General features: G+C 36.1%; 1 protein-coding gene across 5 annotated transcripts in view; it reads left to right on the top strand.

Moving 5' to 3' along the window:
• Window positions 1-13188, top strand: part of LOC126756368 (GTP-binding protein Di-Ras2-like) — a 128473-nt gene that overhangs the window by 52044 nt on the left and 63241 nt on the right. Inside the window, exon 1 of one of the 5 annotated variants that reach the window (XM_050469400.1) lies at window positions 10106-10157. The exons of the other annotated variants lie outside the window; for them this stretch is intronic. The gene's annotated coding sequence lies outside the window, so the exon portion shown is untranslated. Of the gene's footprint in view, window positions 1-10105; window positions 10158-13188 lie in introns of those variants that run through there. 5 annotated transcript variants of the gene reach the window in all.

Raw genomic sequence — 13188 nt, forward strand, 5'->3', positions numbered from 1 at the left:
GTTGTGACCTTTTCATTGAGAGTGTTTTTTAAGTGGAGGGTCCCAAACCCAGCGCACAACCCTGGCAAGGGATGATTCGCCTTCTCACTTTAGCTCGCCTTCCAACCGATGTTTTTGGCTACTTAGAAGATATTTGGTGTAAGGCCAGAAGTCATAAGCTGCTTGAGCCATATGCAAAAAATCGTTTCTGGTAACTCCCAAGTGAAGGGCGCTCAGTGAACTTTCCTCACTTGCCTGAACTTCACACATGGCTCCTCTTAGTAAGACAAATCCACTGCCATAGATCTAATGTGCATTTTATCGGATATTTGTCGCTTTGAATTAGATCACATATACTGACGCAGATCATGTTACTGAATTCGAGTCTAACATTGAAGATGGATCGAAGTACCGTCTGGAACTGCAAAATTTAAATATGAGTAAACGAAACCAACTCAAATTTGGTCTACCCTCATATTACTATCTCTAACTAATGAAAATGAAGTTTTACAAAAAAATACACAATATCCTAACCATGAAGCTCTTAGCTTCTACATAAATTGTCTTATTCCTTATGCTGCTTCATATTTTACACTTGCCGTCCCAAACCCACCTGCTGCGATGCAATTTCACCGCTTAGTCGGTGGCCATTTCTTAAATGAATGTAAATGACAGTGCTTTAATGATGTCTTTCCAAAATTCACTATTATCTCTGTTATAACAATGCACAGTGCAGTGTTAACGTTCTCAATCCCCAGCGAAATATCGTTTATTGTCTCCAAGCACGTGCTGTTCACGTCATGTTAAAGCATCGCTATCTACCTTTCTTCCCTCAATTAATTTTCGAATAATTTCCTGCTGCAAATTATTTTCACAAATTAAAAGTGATTGGAGCGCCGCGTGTGCTGTACATATGTATGTGTGTTAATGATGTGACTGTGACGCAGCACGCGATTATAAAATTATGTTAACTCCTCTCGCGCACTTTGGTGCTCCGTCACGTTCGTACTCAATTTGGGCTAAGCAATCAAAGTCATCATCATCCTGAAGCGAGGCATGTTGGCGTTTTTGTGAAAATATTGCACATTCTTTCGCAGAAGTCTCGTATTTGGGACAAACCATTTTGCTGCTTATTGAATTTTTGTGCAGATTTCATGTTCAGTATATACCACCAGTATTCAGAAATATAGGGTTCTTTCTCAATTAGGGATGAGAGTTGGTTGATGTAGTCAATGTTTTCCAACCATCTTTAGAGGCTGATCGCCGGGACGGATAAGATGATCTTACTTAGTCAAGTGAAACATTGATCCCTTATAATGCCAAATACTTTTAATATGGATCCAAATAATCCCAAGTTATGTTAAATTCTTGGAATCGCTCTTTTCTTTTCTTTTCTTATTTTTATACGATCGGCTCAGGATTTCATCTATTAAAACTATTATAAAACTATGTGATCGGAAAACCTGAGACCAACAGTCTTGTTCGCATTTGTCTCGGCTGTTAATTGTTGGCTTCAAACTAAATTAATAAATTTAATAAAATCATTTTAGAGATACACATATATGGGATCCAATTTATGTTAAACAATATTTAAAGTTGTTGTCGATAAGCGGCAATATCTGAGTTAATTGTGTAACCAATCCTTCTTTTAACCAATAACTATGCACTTTCCTGGATCCGATTCAGGTCTTATCGTGAAGCACTAGCTGAGAATCTATTATTTTAAATCATATTAAACTATCAAAAGCAACCACCCTGGAACAACTGGGTAAAGATTTTGGGTTCTCTAATATGCCTAAGGAAAGCATTGGGGTCCAATTTATAAATCGGGTTCAAAAAGTCGCAATCTCGGAGATTTTTTGAAAGAGCTAATCACTGTGCAAGAAAATTATGTAGACATATACATAGATATATATCGAGCGGCAAAACAAAACCATATCCAATGATCAATAATTATAATTAACAGGTAACTAACAGGTAATTATAAAGTAACTATTAGGTAAGTAACTGGTAAAAACAGGTTAATATAAATATACACACAAGTTATTTCGATTTATATCTTCAACGGAAATTCTTCGCAAATTTTGAGTGTTTTTGTGGGAGTACAACTGTTTTTTCATTAGCAGGACCTTGTTTGATAGCGCCCTTGACCATTTCTACTATTACTGTTGTTGTTATTGGTAGTAGTGATGGCGTTTGAACTCTCCTGTTATACAGTTCGCTTTTTAATTAATTTACTAATGTTTGTTCGTATGTATTTGTGGGTGAGTGAGGCTGTTGTGAGCATATCAACGCATAGTGAAAATTCGCAAACTCGAATGAACACTGAAATCACAAAGCAGACGCACTCTAGGCCTAAGCATCAAAGTGAATCATTGGGCGCGCACACAAAATTTTCAGCGAACTGCCTGCTGCATTTACTTGCAAGGGAATGTGTGTGAGTGGCTGATGGGTTTGGCATTTTTTTGGCTTGATCCAGACGCATTGTTTGGTGTCCTATTTTACCCTTTGTTGGAGCATTCATCTGTTCATGCGGTGATCGAATAATACTCGTATACACCGTTGATATGTGAGTTAAGAAAAACGTTAACTTCGGTTGCACCGTAGCTATAATAACATTCATAAATAATGGAGCATCCAAACAGGAACTTGATTTTGCTAGTTCAGTTTATATGACAACTATATGATATAGCGGTCCTTGTCCAGGATGGCCAGCAACAGATGATCAATACCTCAATAAAATAAAGAAAGCATACGACTACAACCTGTGGAAACAGTACTGTAATTTAGCGCTCGTCCTAAATAGGAGCCTAGTATCGAATTTTTAATTTTTTCTCTCTACGACACCATAGTCCAACCAATTATGTTCTATGTAGTCTTTGTGTAATGTAGGGCTCTAAAAAAGTCCACACTTGCAAGGAAGTTGGAGAGCGTCCAACGGGCAGCGATCACGAGCTTGTGTGGCATTCTAAGGTCTCCTCCAACCATGGCCATTTTGCATACATTGCGTATTGATATCGCTGGAAGGTAAATAATCTGTGTATAAAAATCTGAACTTTCGAAATCTTTGCACGCTTTTACTTTATTCCGGAGCTCATAGAGTCGTCAAACTACTAATCATGCAAACAAGGCTGGTTAAGGAAGGCCTTATCAATATGGCAGCGAGTCACATTGTGTTAAGACTGGTAACCAAGCCACAACGGAATCATAGGCAACTGTATAGTGATACGCTGACAAGAAGAGGTGCTCAAGCCCCGTCATCACTGGAATAGGAACAGGTCAGAGCTCCTCTCTTCTCGTGTGTTCTACTACTGGACAGGTGGACTTTGCGAAAACTTGACTAGCGCTGGGCTACCATCGGTTCATGCGCTGTCGCAAGATTATTTTTGGCACAAGATCGATCGTAAGTAATCTAGTGAGCACTTTGTCCTCAGTAAGGCTAGCCTCTCCCTGGTTGTGCGGTCTATTAGGCCGTTGCCTTAACGGCGTCCATGCTTTAAGGTTGAGAATCTTACCCGACGACAGCTTCAGAAGCTGTATGGAAGAAGACGAGGAGGATTCATATCAGAACCTCCTTCTTGATTGACCCGAATTTGCGAAATCAAAGCTTAAACACTTGGGAGCTCACACTTTCAGATGTCCCGCTGAACTGGTGGGAATAAAAATCTAATCCTTGGGCAAATTTAGATTTGCCAAAAGGCGCTTTGCTGATTTGTAAGTTCGAATTACTGGAGTTCTATTTTTATGGCATCAGGAAGCACTGCTTATAGCAGTCCAAGTCCAATCTTTGGATCAGCCATCTAACCTATTTTAACCTGGTATTGTCTTTTAAGATTTTTTGTAGATTACTTCCATTTGATAACTGATAACTAAGTCAATGCAAGGAGTCTTCGAGTCCACTAAATCTATTGATCAAGGAACCTTGAACCTGGTACAAATAAAGAAAGTTAAAACCTATTCAACAATAGCCTGTAGTTTACTGTATTCAGTTTGTGTGTTGATTTCCTTTCACCTTGGAAGCTAAGCTTCGTCGAACATTTTTGGAGTTATTTACTACCGAAACCGACTCCTGGTGGGCGCATTGAATCAAGATAAATCTATCAATATCAAAATGAAATTTTATTTAAAAATTTAATACTCTTTTATTGAAAATTACAAAAATTGTTAAATACTTCCCTCAAAAATAATTTATTATCGTGTTTGCTTCAGCAATAAACCATAAGTACCACATTTTAACTTCAAAAATATGCCAATCAAACGTTTATAATCCCACAAGCCATAAAGGTTTTTCTTCCAGCAAATATCATAATATGCCAGCCTCTTTCTTTCTAACGAAAAAGAAAAGGCTTCAATGTAAAGGTTTCACATTGGTGCTTCAAAGAGCCAAAATAAAGTTAAAAAAAATTTTAACAAAATAACGAAATAATTCTTCGATAACAAAGAAAAATCATAACTCCCTATCCACCCCCTTACGCGCTTAGTATACGCAGTTAAGCTGTAGCAGAACAAAGCCAATTGAGCCCAATGCCTGCCAACTCTTCAGAATAATGCCACACCACGGCCTTCCACTATCGTGCATCACCTCACAACCTTTGCTCTGGCCGATGTGTCTAGCTGAGCGCTTGAGAGAGGAATTTTGGTATTAGCAATAAATCCCATAAAGTAGTATCAATTAATTCAGGCGAATTTCGTACACAACCGGCCTTCCTGTGAAGAAAATATCAGCAGCCGTGCAAACTCACTCGCATATATATTTTGTGTGCTTGTATATGTGTTGTTGTATAACTGTTTCCATCTGTTTACGCTTGTGGGCATCTGCTTTGGCACAAATGGGTAAACTTTTATTCGTAATTACATCATCCATGTTTATGTAAGTATTCTATATGTGCTCTTGTTGAATAATGAAATGAATGAATAAAAGACAAATTAATTGAGAAATACCCTCGAAATCATTCTACTTCTTTTTCTTTATTGGCGTAGATACCGCTTACGCGATTTTAGTCGAGTTTAAAACAACGCGCCAGTCGTTCTTCTTTTCACTGTTTGGCACTAATTGGAAATGCCCAGCGAAGCCAGGTCCTTCTCCACCTGGTCTTTCCAACGGAGAGAGGACTTCCTCTTCCTCTGCTTTTCCCGGCGGGTACTGCGTCGAAAACTCTCAGAGCTGGAGTGTTTCCATCCATTCGGACAACACGACCTAGCCAGCGTAGCCGCTGTCTTTTAATTCGCTGAACTATGTCAATGTCGTCGTATATCTCATACAGCTCATCGTTCCATCGAATGCGATATTTGCCGTTGCCAATCTTTCGCAGAACCTCTCTCTCGAAAACTCGTAACGACGACTCATCAGATGTTGTCATCATCCATGCCTCTGCACCATAGAGTTTGGTCTTTATTCGTCGGGAGAGGATTTTACTTCTCAATTGCCTACTCAGTACGAAGTATCATCTGTTGGCAAGAGTTATGCTGCGTTGGATTTCGAGGCTGACATTGTTGTTGCTGTTAATGCTGGTTCCAAGATAGAGGAAATCTCCGACTTCGAAGTTTTGACTGTCAACACTGACGTGGGAGCCTAGATGCTAGTGCGAGGACTATTGTTTTGATGGCAGGCATATTTCGTCATGTCTTATCAGATCCATTTGCTTCGCTCTTTGTCCAGTCTGGAAAAAACAGAATTAACGGCGCGGTTGTTACGGCCAATGATAGCGATGTCATCGGCATACGCCAGTAGCTGTGCACTTTTGTAGACGATTGTAACTTTTCTATTGAGATTTTCAGCTCGAATTATTTTCTCGCTTTGTCTGAAACCTTGTTTGATATCGAACGGCTCGGTTCAATACCTTCCTAATCCTAACAGAGCTTTTGAGGTTCTTCAACGTCAGTTTACATAGCCGTATTAGTATACAGGCAGCTCCTTTTCGTGCTGTAAGACGCAGCTTCAAAGTCGTCAAAGAAGTGGTGTGTGTCGATCCTCCTTTTACGAAACTTTTCCAAGATTTCGCGCATGGTGAATATCAGTTTTTGATTGCCAGATCTAAAGCCACAATGTTAAGGTGCGTGGGGCTTTAATCTATCACACTATATGCTCGATAGAACCTTATATGCGATGTTGAGGAGGCTATAAATTCCAATCGTCGGGCATGCTTTCGTCCGGTTATATTGTACGAAGAATCTGATACATGCTCCTTTTCACTTTTTTTGCGCCGTATTTAAAAAGCTCGGCCTGCATCCCACCGGCCACAGCCGGTCCTCTCAAGAGGACATCAACTAGTTAGACCAGCAGCTCTTTTCCAATGAAGGGACCGAACATTCCAGGTGCATGCCCTTAAATCGTAGTCCTTAAAAAAGGGCTCTTTCATTCGAGACTGTTGTTTCGTTTTCATTCAAACCCAGCGCACAACCCTGGGGAGGGATGGTTCGCCTTCTCACTTGAGTTCGACTTCAAACCGATGTTTTTTGGGTACTCAGAGGATACTTGTTCTAAGATTACAAGTCGTGAGCTGATTGAGCCATATGTAAGAGAATCGTTTTTGATCACTTTCAATTGCGGGAACTTCTACACTCCTTTTGAAGGTTAGGGCTAACTAAAGATCAAATAGATTTTAGTTTAGTAGCGCCATCTTTGTGTTAGACCGGGGTCTTTTCAATTAGTCTGTTGCTGTTATTTAGTTTAAAAAAAAAATATTGCCTTCAATAAGGCGCGGGAGTAAAATCGCATCGCATAAAAACGGAGAGAAGAAACAAAGTTAAACAACACAAATACTAACACCGCAAAACAAAGAATATAAAAAATATCAATAAAAATGTCTTTGCAACATGTATGCGAAGAAATAAGTGTAAAGTAAAACAGCAATAAAATTGAGGAAGAAACGAAATGGCAAATTCTCCTGCAGCGTGTTAAAGTGGAAAAGGTTAAGTGCTCTCTGCTGGCTGCTGTCATGCATGCAAATAGAGACTCATAAATGCAGATGAAATTCTCTTACAATTCATTGCTTGCAACAAACTCTTATTAGACTTGCCGCATGCATGTGCAACAACGTATCGATGATATTGGCATTATTGGCAGCAAGCAGTAACAGCCAAGTCCTCAGTTGCCTTCAACTTCAACACGCTTTTGTTGGTATGCCATTGCTTCAGCTGTCACTTTGTTTGCTTCTACTGTTGGTGCAAGTTGTAAAGCTTCTGCTGTATAGTTAAGTTTTAAGTTGTGTGTGTCTAGAAATTTATTGAAATTGACATTGCCTGCTGTGGCAGCTGTTTTAACACACTCACTTTGTATGCTTGTTGCCATTGTTGTTGTTTCTCTGCTTACAGTTATTGTTCTTACTGTAGGTGTTGTCGACGGTAGGCTGCGGTTCTCGTCTGCTCCCGCAAGTTTTCAAATGCAAAATCCAAATTGCTTGTTGGCGCTAACGGTAGACAAGCGCTATTAGAAATTCTCCAGAAAAGTAATGAGTGCAATGAGAGTGTGTGGCAGGTGTGGCAGGATCGCTCCTTTGTAAGCGAATACTTTTCGTGGCAAGGCAACGACCTATTTACCGTAACTACGCTGCTTATGCAGCAACTGGTTTTAGTTTCCTTCTTGAATCATTAAAGGTGAAATCCTTGCATCTTACTAATCGTTCTTGAAACACAAAAGCTTAAAGGCGTTCATATTCGAGGAAGGTGTTCAGGCAATAGTGTATATGGGGTATTCCATACCAAATCGACCACTTTTGAACCCGACCCATTTAGATTTTTCTGAAACTTATCCATCCTTTTCTACCCTTTGAAAAACATTTTTGAGAATTTTTTCAAAATTTTTTGTCCAACTTCAAAAAAGTTATGAATTTTTCAAAAAAATGGCTTTTTTTATTTTCAAATAACCATTTTTTTATTTTCAAATAGCCATAACTTTTGTAAAAACCTTTTTTTTTAATTTTGTTTTTTGAATGAACTTTTTACACGAAAAAAAATTTAACACGATCAATTATATAAAATAATCGGTTTTTTTTAAGTAAAATCGTAATTTTTTTTGGAAGTTCGCCATTTTTTGTTTTTTTTTTTTTCCAAAAAAAAATTTCAATTAGTTTACAACTATCCCTGCTAGTCGGGAATGGGCCGATTTTTTTTATTTTTTTCATTTTGAAAATTTGACAATTTTTTTTAATAAATTTTTTTGGAAGTTCGCAATTTTTTTTATTTTTTTTTTCCTCAAAAAAACTTTAATTAATCTGACAACTATCCCTGCTAATTCCGGAGTGGGCCAATTTTTTTTAATATTTTTTTTATTTATTTAAAAAGAGATTGTCAAATTTTCAAAAATGAAAAAAATACAAAAAATATAAAAAATTATAATTATAATTGATCATGTTAAATTTTTTTCGTGTATTTTTTCGAAAAATTCATTCAAAAACAAAAATTAAAAAAAAAGGTCCCCAAAAGTCAATTTCTACAAAAGTTATGGCTATTTGAAAATAAAAAAGCCATTTTTTTTTTTTAAATTCATAACTTTTTTGAAGTTGAACAAAAAATTTTGAAAACATTTTTTTGAGAAAAGGATGGATAAGTTTCAGCAAAATCTAAAGGGGTCGGGTTCAAAAGTGGTCGATTTGGTATGGAATACCCCATATATTTCCAGCGTTTTCTTCTAATTTGCACAGGCATAATTGAAAATAAGTTGAAATTTCTTATTTCACAATTATTTCTGAATTAATTTCCAAAAATATTAGTATGCCCGGAGGTGGCGCTGAATTTTTTACTAAATCACTTCTAAGTTAACAGATTTCACTGCACAATAACCGCCAAATTTTAAATTTATTAAATATGTACTCCATAGATTGATAATGATCGCTGTAATCGAATTACAAACCTGGTAGTGTCCATTATACATTTATTAATAATAGTGTTGAAACAGAAATTTTTAAGAGTTTTTGTCAAATTTTTCTAGCACTGTTCCCAGCGTAACAGGCCTTGTCGAATGCTTTGGTAGAATTTCTGTCCCAAAAAATCTCAACGCGATATCTTGAGAGTTTGGAAATCAGTATTCAAGCGCAGTAAAAATCATTAAAGCTGCTGAAGTATCGAAATTCTGTTTAAAATTTTTCAAATGCTTTTCTCAGATAGATTTCTTATATTTTGTAGAAAGAAAAACAAAATTTGAGAAAATTAATCCTAATTTTAAATATCTTATAAGCCATACTTCAATATAAATTCCTAAGATCTGTTCAGAAATGCCCTTAAAGCTTGAGAATAATTTAGTATTGAATAAAGGAAAGATATGAACCTATTGTTGTTGTAGCGGTATGAAAGATTCCCCAACAATAAAGAATGCAACCTATAACAGTTGAGAACTTGGCCACAAAAAATCATATACTATATAGTCTATCCCTATCAGAACCTTTTCTAAAAAAATAGACTTTTCTATATAAAATTGATTGATTCTCGGACATAGCGGCAGAAAGACGGTGTATGTGGATCCTCTTATCATGGCTCTTTTCCAAAACTTGTAGCGTGGTGGATATCTGGTCAGTTGTTGATTTTTCAGACCTGAATAGCTACCGTTATACCATGTTATTGAGGTAACCTCAAACTCTATGTTCATTCAGTTTTGGTTTTCGTACAAATGCAAACTTTTTAATAGGAAAGCAGAGCAAAAACATAGTGGCAGGGAAGTGCGTACCGAAATCGATGCCGATTTCAGAAATGTGCTCTTTAAATAGAAATATTTTTTTTCGGAGATGGCCCAGTTAAGATCCTCGGAATATTCAAAGAATTTTTCGAAAGTATGCTGGCAAAAGATCCGCACCAGACGATGCATTTTTTTTTGTATGCAATTTTGTTTTCTGAACCACAATACTTTTGTTTGTTGACGAAACTATTACTGTGCTCTACTCTCCTGCCGCTATGTACATAGTTTAAGTTGTTTTGCTTACATCTCGCAGTTCTGGGTACGACGGTACATGGTTATAATTACATATTACATGTTATTACATATTATTTATTTGCGTTTGTGCGCGTGTGTGTGTTTCAAAGGAGGTGAAGTGCATTGTGTATGTATTGTGTGTGCAAAAAGTACCTGTTTACCTGAAAAGAATTACATTTTCTGCTTCATTGCCTTTGCTCTTGCAGCTTGACAGCCTTACACTTGCAGGGTTGCAAAATTGACCGTCATCCAGCACGTGGAGCCAGTTATACAGGTATCTATAGTCTGGCACGAGTATATAAGCTTCATATGCACTTAGGTATATGAACACTTGCACTGCATAATAATTACGCATATTACTCTGAAATAGCGGTAAATTTTACAAGCTTTCAAATTTTTACTCAATTTCATGTATTACATATTTATTTGTATGAAATTCATTTAATTTACACACTCTGTATGCCGGCGAAAATTCAAACAGCAGGAGAGTCACAGATTGTTGATGAAAGTTCAAATTGAATTTGCTTTTGTTTTTATTCTATTTTCATTTTTTTTTAATCTACATGTTTTTATTTTATTTATTTTTTTTTCATTTTAAACTAAAATCTAAACCTTTTGGTATTCGATGCCTAAGGGTATTAACGAAATTTGCTCACTCACCATACACAAAACGAAAAATGCATGTTGAAAGCTGCATTTTCACTCGTTTAAATTTTTTTATGTAATCTCTTAATATAAAAATAAGCAGGTGGAAGCATGAAGCTTTTGCACGGGTGTGATACAAAAATTATGTGTGTGCAAAAATTATATATAAAATATACAAAATATATAAAATAGACAGTACTTCACAAACGCCCTTAAAGCAAGTCTTGGAATATTTACCTATTTTCACAGAAAAAGATTTTTTGAGAAATGATTAGCTGTGAGGCCTTTCTAAATAGAAATAAAATTATTTTAAACAAGATTAGCAATACACATTCTCAAGACTTGTAAGAAACATGGACCACTTTTTATTCGTAAGAAAATTATAACGGGGCTTAGCATAGTCTTTGGTGAAAAGGTATATTTTTGTTTAACTTGTTTCGCTTTCTAACACTTATCCACTTCTTAGATTCTCTAAACAAATCTAATCTTTGATTCCCAGTAAGATGACGGTCTCCATTTGCTCTCCCTTTCATAGTAGCAATAACGATCATTCCTTTACAAAACCCTACGCTGAAAAAAAACTAAAAATAACACTTATTCTAGAATTAATCAAAACCTAAAAACATACATGAGAAATAATAATTCAGTGCATTAAAATTATTTTATATTTACATATGTGCATTAATTACCATTTTGTTTGTTTTCTCGCTTAACAACCTAACCATATATGCACAGAGCTGCATTTGCATAGAGTAATTCCTACAGCCATTCACAGAGTTCAGTATCCAAAACCCACTATAAAATTAAGAGGTAGGGTAACCTGGCTTGTTTTTTGAAATTTTTTTTTCATAAAAATTTGTATTCCACGATAGAATTTTTTCACATATCATGAGGTACATGGTGGAGTGTATAAACAAATTTTTTCGGAATTTTTGATGACATCTGTCGGAGAAATGGCAGGGTGAATGAGTTGCGTTTTTTCACTGGCGGACACGATTTCTCATGGTTGGATCATCTGAAACACAAAAACCCAATTTATTCATAAAAGGTACCTGAATGATAAATAAAAAAGTAATTAACTTTTATTTTTCATTTTTCCCTAAGTCTTTTTACCTAAATATTATCATAACATTGTCAATAAATTATAAAAAAATATGGGGACAATAGCCAGGCGTTTTGGGAACATTAAAAAAAATTAAGCAAATCGGTTGAGCAGTTCGACTGGAATCATGTCCGCCAGTTTAAAAATGTGTGTTTCGAGAAAAACGCGTTTAAAGTTTGAGTGTGGTCTCCGAGCGCTCCGAACGTCGAACGGTATTATTATTTTTGGGCCTTTTTCGAAACCTTCCAATGGTAAAGTGGGTTTCTACATTAATTCAAAGGGTATAAGGGAACAGTAAACGAAAAAAAAAATTGAAAAAGATTACCCTACTGACCCCTTAAGAGCAGGATTTGCAATATTCATTACCACCACAATATTGTGTGTTCTGATTATCTACTGGAGTTCATATACTTTGATAGTTTGGGTATATTTTTGTTTGTCTATTTACATTTATATGTTAGGGTGTACGTTATTTTCCAAGTAAATTTTTTATTTTTTTTTGGTTTCAAATTCGCGCAAAGTGTCTTTTTTTCTGGATCCAACGTAGACTAGCCATTTAGTTTAAATTGAAACTGTGCCCAAATGACTTTACTTTTCCCATACATCTTACGAGCGATTTTTAACCTTTTGCAATATATTTTTGATCTCTTAAGCAAGTTAACCTACAACTTTGAAAAAATGGTATTCTAGTGCCAAATTTTCTGCTCTATAAAAAAGTTTAAATTAATTTTTTCATAAACATATTACTTTAAAAGTTATATGCAGTTAAAGTTATACACCCTGCGAAATAATTATATCCGAACATGACTTGAAGAGGTACTGTCTAATCGCGAAATTTCTAAGCGTATCAAAATCTGCAAGTCTCGTAGACAATTTTATTAAATTGGGTAATTTGTATGGAAAAACCAAACGAGCAGGAAGGACTCCACTGATCGACGAAAGGAGTTAATGAGAAATTAAACGCATTGTGCGTTTAGAGCTAAGGTCGAAAGAGATTATTGAAGAAATGGACTTACCGGTAGGCCCACGAAGTGCTCAACAAATTTTGAAACGAGATTAAAATTTCATCTATGTATGAAAAAAGGTTTAAACAGGCCCTTTTGCCAAAGCATAAAATAGCAAGACCTCGAATCGCAGAGAAATACAGATTTTGCAATGAAGAATGAAAAAGAGTTATTTTTTCAAATGAGAAAAAGTCTAATTTAGATGATTCGAACGGAAACGATAAATACTGGAGATTCAAAGGCTCTCCCTAGGAAACTCTAAAAAGGCGAAACTTTGGAGGTGGGTCTCTTATAGTTTGGGCAGGTTTAAATTAAGGGAGAACCACTTCAATATCTTTCGTTTCTACCGAATTGGGCTCAAATCAAGTTCTGGTGACGTTCGCAGAAGATTTTATGGATACTGAGTTCATTGGTCTGAGCTAAGATCTGAATCCAGTAGAGAACTTTTGGTTCATGCTAACCACACAAGTTTTTGCCGTCGCCAGTTTAAAGATGTTCAAGTACAAAAATTAAGGAGATGCATAATCGATGAATGGCATATTCATTCGCTGATA

This window comes from Bactrocera neohumeralis, chromosome 4 (assembly GCF_024586455.1).
Source record: "Bactrocera neohumeralis isolate Rockhampton chromosome 4, APGP_CSIRO_Bneo_wtdbg2-racon-allhic-juicebox.fasta_v2, whole genome shotgun sequence".
Taxonomy (NCBI): Eukaryota; Metazoa; Arthropoda; class Insecta; order Diptera; family Tephritidae; genus Bactrocera; species Bactrocera neohumeralis.